The sequence below is a fragment of the Nuphar pumila genome, chromosome 4, assembly GCF_984573655.1.
Source record: "Nuphar pumila chromosome 4, dmNupPumi1.hap1.1, whole genome shotgun sequence".
Lineage (NCBI taxonomy): Eukaryota > Viridiplantae > Streptophyta > Magnoliopsida > Nymphaeales > Nymphaeaceae > Nuphar > Nuphar pumila.
Window position 1 is genome coordinate 19,979,342 of NC_143252.1, and position 12,463 is coordinate 19,991,804.

Genomic DNA, 12,463 nt, shown 5'->3' on the forward strand with positions numbered 1-12,463 from the left:
TGAGAGGTAAAATGTTTTATCATTCATTTGCTTTACTTCAATGCCAAGGAAATGTGAGATCAACACCATGAGCCGTGTTCTTCTTGAATTCATCAATCATGTTTGAATTGTTATTGGTGAAAATGAGATCATTAATATATAGACATACTATCAAGATGTCACTCTTTTCATTCATCTCTCATATGGGACATTTATTCATAGGGCCATTTTTTAAAACCATTTACACAAAAATAAGCATCAATTCTTTCATTGTAAGCACATGGTACTTGATTCAAACAATATAATGCTTTCTTTAACTTATAAACTTTATCTTTATGACCTTTCATCACATAATCCAATGGTTATTCATATACATTTTTTCTTTAAACCTGTAGAGAGAACAAAACAAAAGTCACAACTACACAAAAGAAGGTATTATAACCAAATAGTTATGAAGTTTCAAAATAAATATATATATTTCGAATAAGAATAACACTCAAGCAGAATTTTTCAAATAAAGTAGCAATAATTTTAGACAATTATTAAGAAAGATAAGAGGAGCATACCTCGAAGAGAATTTTTTATGAAATCAATTTTAGACAATCATAAACTCAAAATCAACATATTTTTCAAGAAAACATAAATATTGATCATAAGGGAATTTAATCACTAAAGAACTTATAAGTTATCAAGAAGAGATAAACAATCATGTATTAATAATATCTCAATTTTTTAGAAAAATACTTCTAATAAAGCAAATCATCAATTTATACTAAAAACAACATTCATATAAAGTATAACATTTTAAAAAAGAGAGCACTCAAGAAAAAAAAGAGTTAATTAAATTTATGCATACAACAATGTGAACAAGATAGTCAATACGAAACATATATATGCAATATTTTTAATGCACATAATAATGAATTAGAGCAGTCTCATAAATCATAACCCATTAGAATTCACTCACACAACCAAGAATGGGTTTAAGTACAAGGAACCAACTAACAATCTTTAAAACATATATATATATATATATATATATATATATATATATATATATATATATATATATGTTATCAATGAAATGCATGCAATTTTATTAATAAACATTTTTCCATACAAGGAAAAAACTAGTAAAAGTTTAGAAATTTCATGGAGAGATTTTAGAAATTTTTATAGTGCTATGCTACTCACTAGACTGCACTTTGATATCCTTCCAAGCAATTCTGTCCTAAACTTTGGGTATTAAAAAATGGGTTTTTAGGTCAAGTTTTAGGCTAAGGAAGACTATGGTCAGAAAGTAGGGTATTTTAACTACCCTGAGTAAATGTTTTAGGATTTGGTAAGGTTCGTAGGTAGGTAAAAATAGGTATACTAAAGAGGTCTATTTTATAATAGAATGTTGTCACTCTTACACAAAACAAGGTATTGGAAAATGTCAATATCTCACAATTTACCAAAGGGTTTAGGTTGATTCTTTTTGTCTCAACCTCTAACTGCTTACAGATTGATCCCAATAATTTGATATATTTGGTGTGTTTTATACTATAAACAGAATCCCTACAAAACTAAATTCTACTAATCTCAAACATAGTACTAATTCAAATAATGCTAGATTAGCATCACGGATGCTCAATCCAACCTTAATAGGCAAGAGAGTACTCTAAATTACATGAATTTAATATCTATTACCAAAACTAGCTGCAAAAAAAAATAGCTAAACAAAAAATGACTTCTACATACCAAGTATCTTCAATACAACCTAATTTACCAGTTATAATATTGATTTCAGATCTAGACTCAATAATAGTCAATCGGATCAAGAAGATGATGCATTTGAACTTGATTCAATTGCATCTCACATCAAACAAGAGATCTCCATCCATGAATTTCACGTAGATTGAATTTAACGCCAACCTATGTGGAACTCATCTAACCTCAATCAAAATTCAATAAATTCAGATGCAAATACTTCAAATCCAATCGGATCTACACTTTTGTCCATCATTTCACCAATCTACTATAGAAAATACTCTATCTAAATGAATTCCATGATGAATTTGGAAAGATCAAGCCAATTTAAAAGGAATTCACTCCAATGTTGATGGATTGGCTCAAATCTCCATTGATCTTGCTGAATTTGTGTTAGATTTATTGTCACTCCATGATTCATGCACTATCTGATCTCGATCTCCATGAATTCCACCAATTTGATCTTATTTACAAAAATTATTTTCACATTGAATTTGCCTTCACAAGGGAAATCAACTACTCTATTTTTGGATTTTTTTTATCTTGATTGCAATTTTTTGGTGTTAATGAATGGATCTAACTACTATATTACCAAAATGATAGGATTCTAACTCTAAATGGTAAGGAATTGGTTGAAAATAATGAAAAACTGAAAGGAAAATGGAGGATTAGGGGAGTCAGTTAGAGTTGATAGGTGACATGGAGGGAAATAGCGCTTATTCTCCCAGTCTCTAGTGCTGAAGGACTAGGGATCAATAGCCAAATTCCTCAATTGAAGATGAGGATCCTCCCGAAGAGCTCTCAAAATGGAACTCTAAATTCTATTGTGAAATCAATGAGAAAATGAAGATGAATGATAAGAGTTACAATAGCCTACACCTAGATCTTTTTTTTGAAGTTGATGAATTTGGATATTGCTCACTAATGATCCAATCCAACTCTAAAGTAATCAAAGTATAATATAGTGGACTCAGTTGCATCGATCATGCTCCGGCTAGGCATGCTAGGTGGTGAGTACACATCAAATGCATTTCAAAAATATTGCAAGATCTATAGAATTTGGCATCAAGTGATAACTTCCTACACTCCTCAACAAAATATCATAGTAAAAGGAAAAATAGAACCATTTTTTTATATATCTATAAGCATGATAAAAAGAATAGGGTTGGATAATAAATTTGGGCTAAAGCGATGGCATGTGCAGTTTGTCTTCTTAATAGATGCCCAATAGAGAGTGTGAAGTTCACGATACTGAAACAAGCATGGATCTCCTACAAGCCAAATATAGCACATTAGGGTTTTTCCCCTGGGCTTCCCAACAGCCGCTCCGTGTGAGATCGATGGCCTTCAGCCGGCCGGTCTCCCTCCTTGGTCGTCCCCTCGCACTCGAGCGCTGGTGCACTCATATAGGTGGTGTGGTTCCCTCGTTGGTTCTTGTTTCTCATGTCTCTACCTGGTAGGGACGGTTGAGGAACGAAACCAGAGGTTGTTCAACCATTCTTCCCCCTCCCTCTATGGGGGAGGCAGACATCTTCCTGATGCTGCAACATGATGGGCATGGGTGCAGCGTTCAGACGGAAGGTTTCATGTGCTTTGATAGCGAGCAATTGGTCGATGCTAAGACTGCTCCCTCTATCGTTGTTGATAGTAGATCCCCTTTTGCATCCATCGATCGCCTGAATATGAGCGTCATTGACTACCCGACCTATGGCTGATCCAGGAAGCGCGACTGCGTTGGCGTCTCTCATGACATCGTCCTCTCAGGTCGAACCCTCTCTGGTTGTGCTGGTGGATATGGCCCAACATGGCTCAGGTTTTGTGGATGGTGATGGTGTCCAAGATTCATTGAACACTAGTGTTGAAGGACATACTTTGAACGTTTGGTCTCCCAGATCTGGTGAGAAACTTCAACTTCATGTGGCTGGTTCTGAGCAACGTTCATGGGCTTAGATCGTGCGATGTGGGTTGTCTTTCGGTAAGTCTGATTTGCCTCCTATTTGCATCGTTGATAGAGAGAAGATGTGCATCCCGCAAAGCATCTATGATCAAAAGGCTAAACGCTTTGAACACTAAATGGGATACACGTCCCATGGAGAGTGAATTTTATATTTCCAAGTTGTGCAAGAGATGGAAGCTGAACTCAAAGCTTGATTTTTCTTCGTTGTTGGACAATGAATTTTTGGTTTAATTTGGTAATCCAGAAGATCTTAATTGTGTCCTTCAACGAGGGCCATGGACTCTCGTGGGCAGAACCCTTTTGATGGAACAGTGGGATAGAGTTGGCATACTGAAATTCCATTGGCTGCGGTCGATTCCTATATGGGTTCGGGTTTTTGGCCTCCCACCTGTGGGATAATGATATGTTTAATCGTATTGTGGATGCTCTTGATGGTGTTCTGATTGCGTTTGATGGCACATCCTCTAAGGTCAGGCTTCAATTTTACTCAGATTCTTATTGAATTTCCAATAAATTATGATCGTTGTGATTCTATTCCTATTAAGTTGGGTGAGTTGTGTTATGGAGATCTACGATTTGAGTTTGATTCATCGTCGAAGGTGTGTGGTGTATGCCACTCACACTACAAAAAATCACCAATTTGCGACGGATTTTTTTCGTCGCAACGTTGCGACGGATTAACGAGAGAAACTAATTCATCGCTAAGATTTGTAATATTTATGAAACTAGCGACGAAAAAACTTATGTCGCTACCTCTGTCACTAGTTAGCGACGACTTAGCGATGACAGGTTTTTGTCGCAACACACGCGACGGTTAGCGACGGATTTGGCTACGAAAGTTTTTCTGTCGCTACGTAGTGACGACGTTAGCGACAGAAATCTTCTGTCGCTAACTGGTCATGTAAATTTATGTTGGAATTGCAATGTAATTAGGTCGTCACCAAATCCATCGCTAATTTTCCCATAAATCCTTAATCAGAGCCCTTTTTTCTCTTTCCTGTTTCGTCTCTCCCGCCCGACCGACGCACTCCTCTGTCGCCCGACGCACTCCTTGGCTCATCGCCTGCCGCCCGTCGCCCCCCGGTCTGCCGCCTGCCGCCCGACGTCTCCCAGGTAAATACCGCTTTTTTTTTTACAAGGGGGGGATGCCCCTTTTATTTTTCCGGCAAGGGGTCGCCCCCCCCTGCCTCGTTTGTTTTTTCCGGCAGGGGGGCGACCTCCTGCCGTGTTTTGTTTTTTCCGGCAGGGGGGCGACCCCCCTGCCTCGTTTTATTCGGACAGGGGGTCGCCCCCCCTGCCTCGTTTGTTTTATTCGGCAGAGGGGGCGACCTCGTGCCGCGTTTTGTTTTTTTCGGCAGGGGGGGGGTGACCCTCTGACTCATTTTTTTTCGGCAAGGTTCGCCCCTTGTTTTTCCAGTAGGGGGTCGCCCCCGTGCCTCTTTTTTTTCGGCAAGGGGGCGACCCCTGCCTCGTTTGTTTTTTCCGGCAGAGGGTCGCCCCCTGCCTCATTTTTTTATTCGGACAGGGGGTTGCCCCCCTGCTTTTCTGACAGAAGGGGAGGGGGCGGCCCTGCCTCATTTTTTTCGGCAGGGGGTTGCCCCTCTTGTCTTATTTTTTCGGCACGATTAACTGATCAATGACATGCTCTGGGTCGGGAATCACTAACAACAATAGATTTGTACATGTGAAGGCTACATAAGACAATGATTTTTACTAATGGTATAAGCACTGAAAAATGGCGATTTACCAATGGTATCAAAACTATAGCTTTGTAAGTTAGATGAGACAATGATTTATACATGTGAAGGATACATATTACAACGATCGATCTTGAAATGATCACTATTTACAACGATTTTTACAGTACAATTTTTACATTGCGATTTCAATTACACAAGTGAATCATCATGGAGATTTATTAAGTTACATCAAATTACATAATTCATAAATCACGCAGGTTTATTATGTTAAATCATGTTAATACAATGTTATGTTTCATCATGTTAATACAATCAAATCCAATTATTTAGTTGAAGAATTCATATGTGATTCCTGTGTTCCATTGTTCACTTTTGAATTGAACTGAGTTTGTCATGAAACAAAACAATATAAGAGACTATATTAAGTTAAACAAGAAATGCAAACATCCTCTCAACATTGATTACATACCAAAAGACTTATAAAACTGATGCCATCATTCCACTCAAACTGGTCGGGAGGATTGAAGGTTTCAACGTTGTAGTGCACGTCTGTAGGGTATTGATGCATTTTGGAAATTACAAAAGTTAGATATTGATAAGGTGCATGTAATGCAATTTACATGAGAAGCAATGTAATGTATTACATATCTGTTCATGTGAAGGGCTTGGTTGCTTTTGCTAAGAGGTTGGTCATTTCTTAGACCTTTTTTTGCCAATCAATTCTAATGCATCTTTTGTCCTTCGACGACTGCGATTAGAGGCAGTTTGATTTTTGATACCCTTTGCTAGGTGAATTTTTTCATCATAATCTACAACATTGACTCTTGACTTGTTGAAGATTATGTTTACGCTTCGGCGCAACTTCTCATGCAGGTCAGGGGAAGCATGATTTTCATCTTCGTTATTTTCTTTCATTTTCTTAGAATGCTCTTCATGAGTTGCAATAGACTAATAGTGAATTAACTGCACCTTTTCAAGTAAGTCCCTTGACACTTTTTCATGCATACATAGGCTTCTTCACTTTTCGATGCCAAATCTACAACATGCATAAATGCCCTACATAGTTGTTGGTAATGGAAGGCTATATGGCACTTCTCATCAACATCAGATGGACTGACATTATTTGTATCCAGCAGTTCAATCTTTGCTTGTCTCATCCATCTTCGCATTAAATATGACTCAAGTATTTCTTGTATGTTTTCTTGATTAAGTGTCTTTAATGCATGACGACATAAAATACCTTTGAATTCATATATTTTGCACGTACATTCAACTGTTTCGTTGTCAACACTATACGTAACATGTGCTTCTTGTCTTTTTGGATGCTCTTCTCTCTCTCATACAATATGGTATTTGTGCATATTTTCAGTTTTCATACGTCCTTCTATGTTGTAATTCATGACCTGTACAACCTCCTTCTCAATACATTCAAATACAATTAGTGTATACAAATCTGCAGATCACATCAATATTTTTATGCCCAAAGTTATAGGGTGTATGTTGAAATATTTCACATCTTTTTCAAGCTTATTCTGTCTAAGATCGTCTACAAATAATTCATATTGTTTCATGAAGCGAAACATTGTTAAACATAAATACAAGGTTTTATTCAGTGTGGCATCCATAAATTCAGTCCTTTGTGTATGTATCATACACGTACAAAAGTATTGTCTTCCATATGCCAATGTCTACTTCTCTTTGTCTGCAAATAAATTTCATAACTATACATAGTCTTCAAGGTCGTATATCTGAATCATTTCCTCCCAATCAAACATAAATGTGACATTGATGCTCTCAAGTACACACCTTGTAAACTTTTTATCAAACCCTGTCTTCTGATTAAATATGTGTCATATGTTCTTTGCTGCATTTTGAAAGATATGCCACAAATATAGGCGATGATGTGTATCTAGTCATACATGAGACACTGCAGCCGCAATTGCGTGATCACCATCTAAAACTATAGTTTCAGGGTACTTTCCATTCATTACCTGTGTAAATACTATGAACAACCACTCAAAGCTTCTCTTGGTTTGGTCATACAAAAAAGCATCGCCTAATATAAAAGTCTGTGAGTGATGGTTCACTCTGACAAACTGCGCAAATGACCACTATTCAGTATTAATCTTCACTGTCGTATAAAAAATAAGCACATCATTGAAGCATTCATAATCTACTCTTGACTTTAAATCTACCCAAAATATATTCACAGTATATCCATCTTCATCCAGTTGCATTGCACTAAAGAAAACAAGGTCATTGCTTGATTTCTTTTGTAGGTAATCAACCAAAGAACATATTGCTCTATTCTTCATGTTATCTGTTCTCTTCCTTCTCAAGTGGTTTCTTAGATCCATAAGTGTGAATGATACATTCTTGTGACCACCATCTATGTGTGCGCACAAATTGTATGTCTTCCTTGGTGTAATACCGGTGCTATCAGCTATTTCAGCAATTACAACATGCGCTTCAGTTACTTTACGATATGACGTTAACATAGGAGTCATAAATGAAATTGCTAATTCATGGTTGTGATAACTTATTAATGTATAAAGTACATATTTTTCATTTAGAAATCTTCTTAATATCATTCTCGTTGGACAACCGCATCTTGAATATGGATTGCTTCTTGTTGGATTTTCACTTGACTTTTCCAACCTTCCTTAGAACAAACATATGTCTTTCTCATTACGACACCCTGTGCATTTTTTGACCAAGAATACCTTCTAACACTAAAGCCAAGTTTTAAGGCATAATTATTGTAAAATTTATATGCAGCTTCCTTATTATTAAATTGCATTCCTTCTATTGAAACATAGTCAAGTGTACTATCATGTACATTCTCAGTGCTTGCACCTTTATCTAGTGTACTGTCATGATCGTCTACCTTATTATCGAATTGCATTTCTTCTGCTGGAACATTCAAGTCAAGAGTGAATCTAATGTTTGCACCCTTCTTATCATGTGCATCATTAGTGCACATGTTCACTTCTTCAGGTGCGTCGTTAGTACGGATGCTCACTTCTCCATAACTTTCCAATGATTGAGATACATCATCTTCACTGCAATTAGATGATAAGTTCACCACTGTCATATGCAAGATATCAATTTGCGTTAGCCAGCGCATACGTTTACTACAATTTACTCAAGATGCATATAACAATAAATATTGATTAGTTAAGCAAGTCAAAGAAACGATTGAATGAATCACAATATAAAAGCAATAGCGATTTGTTATTTGCTTATAATATGCATTGAGTTGTTATTTACCATACCAATAAAAGAAGTGATTTATCATATTGTGTGTTGATGATAGCGATTCACGTGACAACAATTTAATTATATCTACGACGTTGTGAAGCGATTTCAATAGAAATTGCTAAATGAGCATTGATTTGAATATGCAAATCACCACCGCAAGCGCACAACAATGTAAATTTCGCACACACACATTTTAAAATCATACTACAAATATCTTACAAATTGATACTAGAGAACACATAATATCTTACAAATTGATATGCATATCGCATAATATATTGCAAATCGATACGACAATTCAACATAATAGCTTACAAATCGATATTAACAAACAAAACAATATCTCACAAATCAGTAGTATGTTAATATAACCACGATTTGTGTTACATTATATATACTGAGTGAATGGACGATACCGTATGGGGTAGAGGCCTTTCCTCGCATATGTAACCAAGCATTCTTGTCAACAGGTCTCAGCGTCTTACAAATATCTTCAATTTTCCAACCGTCGAAAAGCCAACATCCACCTGCAATAACAAAATAATGCCTTAATGGCCATAGTCAGAATACGAATGAAATTCAAGTTTATTAACCTCTTTTAAGTTACAAAAATCCTAAACACTTAGGCTATTTTAAAAAATTATTATATATTTCAAAAGGTTTTCAAGATATTTTCTCAAATTCTCTTTTTTAGAATTTAATAAGATGTATTTAAAACATATTTGTAGTCATAGTCATGGATATGTGACAAATTCATCTTTATTGAATTTTGTAAGGCACAAAAACAAATTTCAAAACAAAGAGAATTTATAAATGAATTTTCTCAAATCTTTCAAAAAGTGTATTTTTAAAATAGCATTCATGCATCATATATACTTAGGTTGTATCATTGCAGGGGTCCACAAGGCCATACGCTCATCCATTTGACACTTTCACAAAATTGATTTCAAAATATCTCCATTGTCAAAGTGGTTTTCAATAATTTCAAGCATGCATCATGTTTTTCATTAACTCTTTTCAAAACATATGTCGTATGTATGTTTTTAAGGATTTAGAATAATTTCTTAGGCATTTGAACAAACAAAGAATAATTGTTCAATCTTTGGTTCGATTACTTCTATTTAAGGCGCCAAGAACGGTTGAACCCGGTACTGACAAGCAAGTCCCATCTTCCAAGTTTTTCCCGCATTTTTCAAAACAGGGCAAGTTTTTCTAAAAATCTTTTCAAAAGGTAAAATTTCCCATGATAACATCCTCCTAGTGCAAGGTTAATGAATATGGCATCCTACGAGAAGAATGGCATTTTAAGGTTCAGGGTTCGTGACCACACAGATTATAATCTTTCTATGGGATGCCTAGTTCATGATAAACAAGGTTACCCAAGGGAGTGGATGAATTGGGAATTGTTACTCGACACTCTCCGGCCCTTTTTGGGAACACACGTAGTTCCAGAGACATCCAAGGAAGACATTATATTGTTGTGGAAGGTCGTCAGTCGTCACTCAGAACAACCCTCAAGAAACTCACTTCATGAAGAAATCTCTGTTGTTTAACGTTTCCAGTGCAGCAAAGCAGGCAATGACTATAATTTCATTGCTTGTAACCTGGCTAGGCTCCAATTGCCTTACTTGCGATCGGATCTGGAAGTTTAAACCACCGAAGTGGTTCCCAGATCTGATCTGAAGATATAATGTGTTTCTTTGTTCTGGTAGGGGTTTGCCTAACCCCAGCTAGCCAATCAACAAAAAAAAAAGATAATTATGGCAACAAAGTAGGTTCTTAACTGGCACTGTTCATTGTTAGTCCTAACTTCATGCAGTTGCACAGTTGAAGGTAGGTCCATGTCTATCTCAACAAAAGGAAATGGAGCGCATGCTCAAATAGCAATTGGTTCACCGTCTTCATGAATACGCTCATAAAGATTGTGTATATATGCTTGTTCCAAAAAGCTCCGGAAAACATTTAATAATTATAGGTGGAAGCATTGTATTGGATAGAAGAATAGGCATACATTGACTTTAATCAAGGCCATCACCACACACTAACCTACCAACTTGATTATTGAGCATTTTCCCTTTTGCATAGACTGACGAGCAGTGTTGTGAGAGGCGTACGCCTCAGTACCTGAAGCGTACACCTCAGAGGCGAGGCGCACGCTCAAGGTACTGAGGCGTTTCAGGCTTGAAATGCTTTCACTCATGTGAAACCCACGCTTCCAATTTTTCTTTCGGCTTTGAGAAGGCTTGTGAGAAGGTAGTTCCTCTTTTTTTTATGTTTCCTATATGTTATAAATGCTGATGGTACCACTATCAGCGTGAAAATAGAGACGTGAAACAATGGCTATTCATGGACCTGTTAAGCGTAGGTTAATTGTAAGCAGTGATGACGATGATGATGTTCCTTTGGTATTCAAGAGAACCAACACACTATCCAAAACAAAACAATCAGATCCATCGATGAGTAATCCGCCTTAGAAAAAGCCTGCCCCTGATATAAGGGCTCCTAAACCCCAAAACTCAAGTTTGCAAATGGATAAAGGTGCATCATCTACGAAGATAATGATAAAGAAGACACTTACTGCAGGCTCACAGGATTCAACTCAAGTATCTGCTCGGTCAAATTCAAATCATTCATCAAATCAAACCTTAATAAGCAACAAGTCGACGGTTTTGATTTAGATGATGACAAACCATTGAATTTCAGAAGACCAGTAGTTCTAAAAGTGGTTGCTAAACCTAAGCCTGATGATTTGAAGGATCTGGAAAAGGAAAAGATAAGTTCAAACGCATCATCTGAAGATTTTGAAGATGATAAACCGTTGGCTTTGAAAACAACAATGAAGTCTTTAAATCCTGTTGGTATTTCTATTAAAACAGAGTCAGACTCTGATGAGGACAAGAAGCCTTTAGCTTTTAAGTTTCAGCAAAATGGTTCTGGCAAAGGTTTAAACGGTCAATTTCCTTCAAAGATTAATTTTCTTATGATTTTGTACTAAAATAACTAAAAGCTAGTAGTTCTTATTTAATATTTTTATTAATATTCTATATACAAGAAAATACGTTGTTAGCGACGGAATATTTCCGTCGCTAGTTAGCAACGAATTAACGAGCGAAAAACATCCATCGCTATAATGAACGAAGCTTACAAAAATAGCGATGGAATATAGTTTGTCGCCAAGTCCGTCGCTAATTAGCGACGACTTTTGCGATATATTGTTTTGTCGTTACGGCTGTACCATTTGGCGATGATGTTTGCGATAAAAGTTGTTCTGTCGCTAATTAGCGACGGACTTGGCGACGGAATATAGTTTGTCGCTCGTTTCGTAAATTTGATTTACGTTGGCTTAGCGACAGAATTAATCTGTCGCTAATTTTCGAATAACCCTAATCCCAGACAGCTTTTCCTTTTCTTCTTTCGCTGCTCCCGTTGTTCGCTGTTCGCCGGTCCCACCGCCCGCCGGTCCCACCGTCCGCAGGCCCCGCCACCCGGAGACAGGTAAACGACGTTTGCGACACCGCATTTTCTGGCAGGGGGTCGACCCCCTGCATTTTCCGGCAGGGGGTCGACCCCCTGCTGTTCTGGTAGGGGGTCGACCCCCTGTCGAAAAACGCAAGGGGTTAACCCCCTACCTGTTCCGGCAGGGGGTCGACCCTGACAGGGGGTTAACCCCTTGCCGGAACAGGCAGCTGTTCCGGCAGGGGGTCGACCCTCTGCCTGCTCAGGCAGGCAGGCGACCCCCTGCTGTTCCGGCAGGGGGTCGACTCACTGGCAGAAAGGCTGGGGGTCGACCCCCTGCCCGAACAGGGGGTCAGTT